This window comes from Salmo trutta, chromosome 12, assembly GCF_901001165.1.
Source record: "Salmo trutta chromosome 12, fSalTru1.1, whole genome shotgun sequence".
NCBI lineage: Eukaryota > Metazoa > Chordata > Actinopteri > Salmoniformes > Salmonidae > Salmo > Salmo trutta.
This window is the reverse complement of record NC_042968.1, coordinates 68,574,812-68,581,108: the sequence shown is the minus strand read 5'-3', so window position 1 is coordinate 68,581,108 and position 6,297 is coordinate 68,574,812.

The following is a 6,297-nucleotide window of genomic DNA, read 5'->3' as shown; positions in this document are numbered from 1 at the left end:
AGCATAAATTATAAAGAGAAAAGGGAAGAGAAAGTCAACCAAATGAAAGGTATAATAGCAGTTATTAATAATTTTCCATGCATAATGATGTCTCAAATAAATGTGTTTTCCCAATACTGCTTCACTACAGTGTGAATAAAGTGTCAGAATGGTGCACGGTTTGGCTGGGACTGTGATTATAATTGTATGATGATGGTGATGATGATGGTGATGATTATGATCATGGTGATGGTGATGATAGTACTTATGGTAATTGTATGTCCTTAGTTGTTATGGTTATTACCTATGTGAGATCACCAACTGAGCATTATGAGGGCTGAGCGGGAGACGTACAGATGGAGAGGGGTACCTGCACATGGCATTTACGTCATCTCTGTAGGAAATTCATCAATATGCAATGGTTAAAAGCCTGAAATGAAAACCATCGCCTTTTTTGATGAAAATACTTTTTATTGTTTGACAATTGCGTTATAGTTATGTGTAGTTACTGAAATGTAGCTTGCATTAAAAAAAATTAATTACACTGACCCAAGCAAAGGGAAAAGTGGAAATATTTAGTCATGTGCAAATGTCCTTGATATACACAATTCTGAAATACTGTAATCTACATCAACAACAGCTTGATGATATTGTAATCATCCTAACAAGTTGGGGGCCCTATAAAATATATTTCAGCTCTGTTGTGTGTAGATTTATGTGTAAATATACAGCCAGACAGCTGCCCCAGTGAAAGCATCGCTGAGAGGGGCCTATTTCACTTCCAACAGCTGAATGTGCTTTTCTATTTGATTTGATTTGGACTCCTCGTCACTTTTTCACTGGCATTTAAAAATGCTAAAAGGCCTAAATTCCTGGGTACTGAAAGAGATCCTCACTATAAATCATTCAGAAACTTAAGTCTTTCAAATCTTTCATGAAGGAAAATATAGGACACCAGTTTTCTGTTCTGTTCAAAAGAAAACCCATTTGAATCAGTATTACAGTTCTGAATACACGTTGAGTCCCACACTATGAAGTAATAATGTTACATTAGTTGCCATAGTGTGAGAATGTTCAGCTCTGCAAACATGATGGTTACCAGCTGATGTCTGCAGAGAACTCTGCAATTTCAACCAAACTAAATATAAATCATTTTTCTACATAAGTGAAATGTCCATTTTATCACCTACGTAGTTGACAAGGTAGTCACAAGTGAAATAGACAATTCAGCCTTTCACATTTACTCAACTTAAAAAGTAACGATTACATTTCTTCCAGCTTCAAAGAACTGAATATTCAAAATACTTTTTATAGCTCAGCTGGTTGCTAAATTATTGCTCAAACGACTCTGGAATATATCATAAATCACTATGGTTAACTAACTAAACTGTATTCATGAAGCTAAATGAAGCAGTGAATTCCATCATTTCAAAGAATGGTGCCAACACTTTCCTCTATAAGGACATCTGCTGGACCGTTCCTTTCAATTCATCTCGTTTTCTCAGTCACACATATAATCCGCTATCTGGAGTGTCTATTTCAGTTAGTTGTGTCTATGAAAACAGCATACAAACTATTTTGCTGAATGATGCAATGTTTGTTTGCTTGTTGATTTTCTAGTTGTTCTCTCTCTCCCTCTCTCAGGCCTCCTTCCTCCCGGTCTCTTTCTCTCTCCCTCTCTCGCTCTCTTTTCCTCTCTCTCTCACTCCATTGCTCCGTTGTGATCCAGCTGTCCACCCCATTCATCATTCCGCCACACTCCCCGTGCAGAATTATTATTTATTTGATGTGTTATTAGTTGAAAACAAATCCATTTTGCTGCCCATCAATTTATCATTTGGGATGGGGAGTCACACTTCAGTTGTAGGGGCAGCAAAATGTTCCCAATTTCCACTGTACCAGGCTGTGTGTGTGTGTGTGTGTGTGTGTGTGTGTGTGTGTGTGTGTGTGTGTGTGTGTGTGTGTGTGTGTGTGTGTGTGTGTGTGTGTGTGTGTGTGTGTGTGTGTGTGTGTGTGTGTACACGAGTGCCGATGTGTGTTTGTTTGTGTGTTGTGTTAATGTGCTTGTTTTTTTTAAATATCAGAGAGGGAGAGAAAAAGAGGGAACGAAGCAATGGAGGTAAATAGAAAGGAGGAAAAGAGAGGGAGTATGTGGGAAGGAAATAGAGTGAGAAGTAGAATGGAAGAGAGAGAGGGAAGGGAAATGAGGGAGAGAGGAAGGGAAAGGGAGGGTTTCTCTTCTCCCTCTCACCCTCCCTCACCTAACGTCTGTGATAATTTATCACTCCTCCTAGCTTGGCTGACAAACTATTTGCAGGAAAATGAGTTTTTCCGCTACGGATTTGTCCTCTGGGAATGGAACGGGGAGCTGCTGTGTTTTTATTCTTTCACACACACACACACACACACACACACACACACACACACACACACACACACACACACACACACACACACACACACACACACACACACACACACACACACACACACACACACACGCATACTCTCAATCTGACTGAGGTCTCCAGTATTTATGGGGGGGGGGTTAAGATAAATGAGGTAAATTAATAGAGTCACTGAGGGAAAAGATCTGCTTCCGCACCAGCAAATCTGCCAGTGACACGCTGCCAGTGACACGCTGCCAGTGACACGCTGCCGGTGACACACTAGGGAGGAGGAGATATAGTGCTCTCTCTTTCTTTCCCTGCTTCTCTCCTTCCCTCACTTCCCCAGCTTAATCCCTTTTGCATTCTGTTTTCACCCCTCCTAAACCCTCCGTTTTACTCATGCTGACAAATGAAACACTCAAATAGATACCAGAAGGCATAGCGTAATAAAACGACAGGGTATATCCACACTGGGACAAAAACAAACACTACAATCTCCAACCAACATCTATCACACATTTACCAAGCATCCTTGAGAGAGGAAGAGAGTACTTTGCACAGTTGCTATAATTACCTAGCTTGACCTGGGTCAGTGGCTCCAATCTCACTTTTAACCTCATCAACCAATATATTGACAATGTGCTTGATGGAGAATTACATGACAATAAAGGCCTAATTACATTGCTATTACTATGGGCCATCAGTAATGGTCAGACGACGTGTCCACGGGACATCTCGGCAGTAAACTTGCAGGGGGAGAGGTGTGTCTGGTGTTCATGGGAGGCACTCTCCCTCCGTTATAATGGGACTCGATGCATGCCGGCTCATTTGCATATCAAGCACATTCCTGTTTTACGGCGTAGGCTATGGTGATAAAATCGCTGGATTGAGAAGAGAGGAGAGGACTTCGTGACTGTCAACAAACATAGTGGGCTACGCATTCAAATCAATGAGTGTTACCTTCTAACTGGGGGTTTTCCTCGTCACGTGACCTGATTATAAAATACTCATGAGCCCTTGTTATTTGTAATAGGCCGACGCCACATTATTCCTGGAATCCTCTGTCTCAGCTGACTGCAAGGTCTACATACAAAAAAAGAAACAAATAAGTTACCCATCAAAGCAAGGAGGAGCTGTGTTTTGGCCTATTGCATTTCCCAGAGTGGGGCGAAAGATGGTGCTGGAACTGAGGCACAAGAGGACACCCTGCTCTGGCTGTCTGAAAATGATTGGGGGTCTTTGTGAACCCAGGAGGACCCTGTGGCAGCAATTACCTGACCCTCTGTCCACCAGCTCAGTCCATGTGTCAAAATCCCCTGCTCACACATTATGGCTTCATCAACACAGATACACCCTCCTCCCTCTATTATGGCCAACTTCACCTAAGACCTTTCTCTACACATCAAATTGAGTGGGTGGGTTAAATGTATCTTCTTTGGGAATAGCATGTCAGACTCACAAGGCTGTTCCCTTGGTGTGCAGGCTCCCTGGCACCCCATTGATTAACTGAATACTGAGTTGACTAACATTTTATTCAGATAACTTTAAACGTATTCTATGAATTATAATCCAATTAGGTTGAGTTGGACTAAAAATGGATTTCTTTGACCATCCATTTGTCAAATAGGCTATCTCTCCAGTGGTGTAGAATGTTTGCAGTAGGTGGACCACCTGAACATGGTTTCCCTTGGGTCCACTCAACTCCACAACTCCAAACATACAGGCAACTGCCTTGCACCCTGTGATGTCAGTCTCCATGGAAACCACTACTCTGACTGACAGGCATGAAGAGGGGTACTACCAATCACTCTGACCATCCAACTCTCCCTTTGCTGATACTTATACTTTCTTATACTGTCTGTCTGCTCCTTGTCTGTCTGTTGCTCTACATATTACTGTAAATGTAAGTTAATCATTCACATGTTAGCTGTTCTTTTTGTGTAAAGAGCATCCCTGATTTCATTGACTGAATTATTATCTTTCATCCATATGTCCTCTTTTTAAAATTGGATGCTGTGGTTAAATGTTTTTATTAGCTGAAGAAAATCCTTGCCCAGACAAATACATTTGGTTAACGAGGTATACATTTTGTAGGTTGGGCATTGAAATTAATTGTAAAATCTCTGAGGGAAAGGTCCACATATTTTCTTAATAAAAACCTACATTAATCAAACAAAGACCACAATAAGCTACTATTAGCAAAAAGACTGGGATATGACTACTATACCTAGTGCTTGACTTGGAATGAAATAGGTGTCGGTACTCATTTTGGGTGCCGGTACTGTTTACATTTAGGTGCAGGAGCTCCACAATGCTTTTGAGCTAATATTCTAGAAGAGGAACAGGAACTCGTGTAGTAGAAAATAAGAGGTGCTGGTACTCAGCTCCGGCGACTCAGCTCTGGTGACTCAGCTCTGGTGACTCAGCTCTGGTGACTCAGCTCTGGTGACTCAGCTCTGGTGAGCTCCTGCCCAAGTCAAGCACTGACTATACCACAAACCAGGCAGACACCATTCAGTGTTTGAGATTTCTGCCTCAAGCCTACAAGTGGGGTGAAGTAACTGATGCCTGTCACAACAGACAAGAGAAAAAGAATGAGCGAGAGAGAGAGAAAGAGAGAGAGAGAAAGAGAGAGAGAGATGGAGAGAGACAGAGAGAGTGACAGAGAGAGAGAGAGAGAGATAGCGAGAGACAGAGAAAGAGAGAGAGAGATGGAGAGAGACAGAGAGAGTGACAGAGAGAGAGAGCGACAGAGAAAGAGAGAGAGAGATGGAGAGAGACAGAGAGAGTGACAGAGAGAGAGAGCGACAGAGAGAGAGATAGGCAGAGAGAGATAGGCAGAGAGAGAGATAGGCAGAGAGAGAGATAGACGAGGGGAAAAAGAAAGTGAGGAGAGAAAGGTAGAGCCCGAATAGGCTGGATGGCAGGGCAGGTAGGGCTTAATGTGGGGCAAGCCCCTAAGTTGCTAATGGCTATTACCGCCTGGGTGCCATTGTGGCCCATACAATGGCCGTCACGCTGGGATTTTGTGAGGAGCTTGCCGGCAAAAGTTATTAGCCCCAAAACCTCAGGCGGAGCAGTCAACAGAGGAACAAGAAGATTTGGGGTGCCAGGGGGAGAGGTGAACAGGGTGTGGGGTCAGGGGTCAGACACAAAGCGGAAATGGGAGGCAGAGAGGGGGAACAATGGAGGGGGCTGAACCAGGCAGACAAAGCTGGAGGGGGGTGACGGTGCACAAAACACAGGAAGATGAGGATAGAAAGATGGGGTACCAAAACAGATGGTAAAAGGAGGTATGAGAGAAAAGGCAAGCACCAAAGAACAGGAAAAGACCTCTATTTGCAACATATACATCATGAGAGAATCAGTCTAGTGACTGACTGAGTATAAAAACGAAATGTGGGTAAATCACATATGGCAATTGGCAACATACTGTTAACTTATATAGCCCAACTAAGCATGAAATACTGAATGTCTCAATGGATGCATCAATGACATCTTGTAGTGTTTTCAAGGGGGGCTAATGCTCTCCTCACGCTGTAGCTGAGCAATATAATATTGTCCCCTCACACATTCACTGTAAAGCTTGCAATTTTGGACACTTTTGTGTAGCACTAAGCTGTGCAATGCATTTACTGCATGGTGTCCACACATTTAACACAAATTCAACCTAAAGCATAAAAACAATAGAAAATGTTGGAAGATCAGAAAAAACGGGACAGGGGGCATCAAACGTGGGTGTAGTTACAGTGTAAATCCGTGGAAAAGAGAAGATTCCTTATATAAAATAAAAATCCTGGTCTGGGTGGAATTCTTACGTGGATCCTGGTAGAAATGTATGTTTGCACCAAAAAAAAAGTTTGCAAGGGGGTAATGGAATCATCAATATTGAGGCATTTCTTTAGCTCGTATGATCTAATTATCTGGC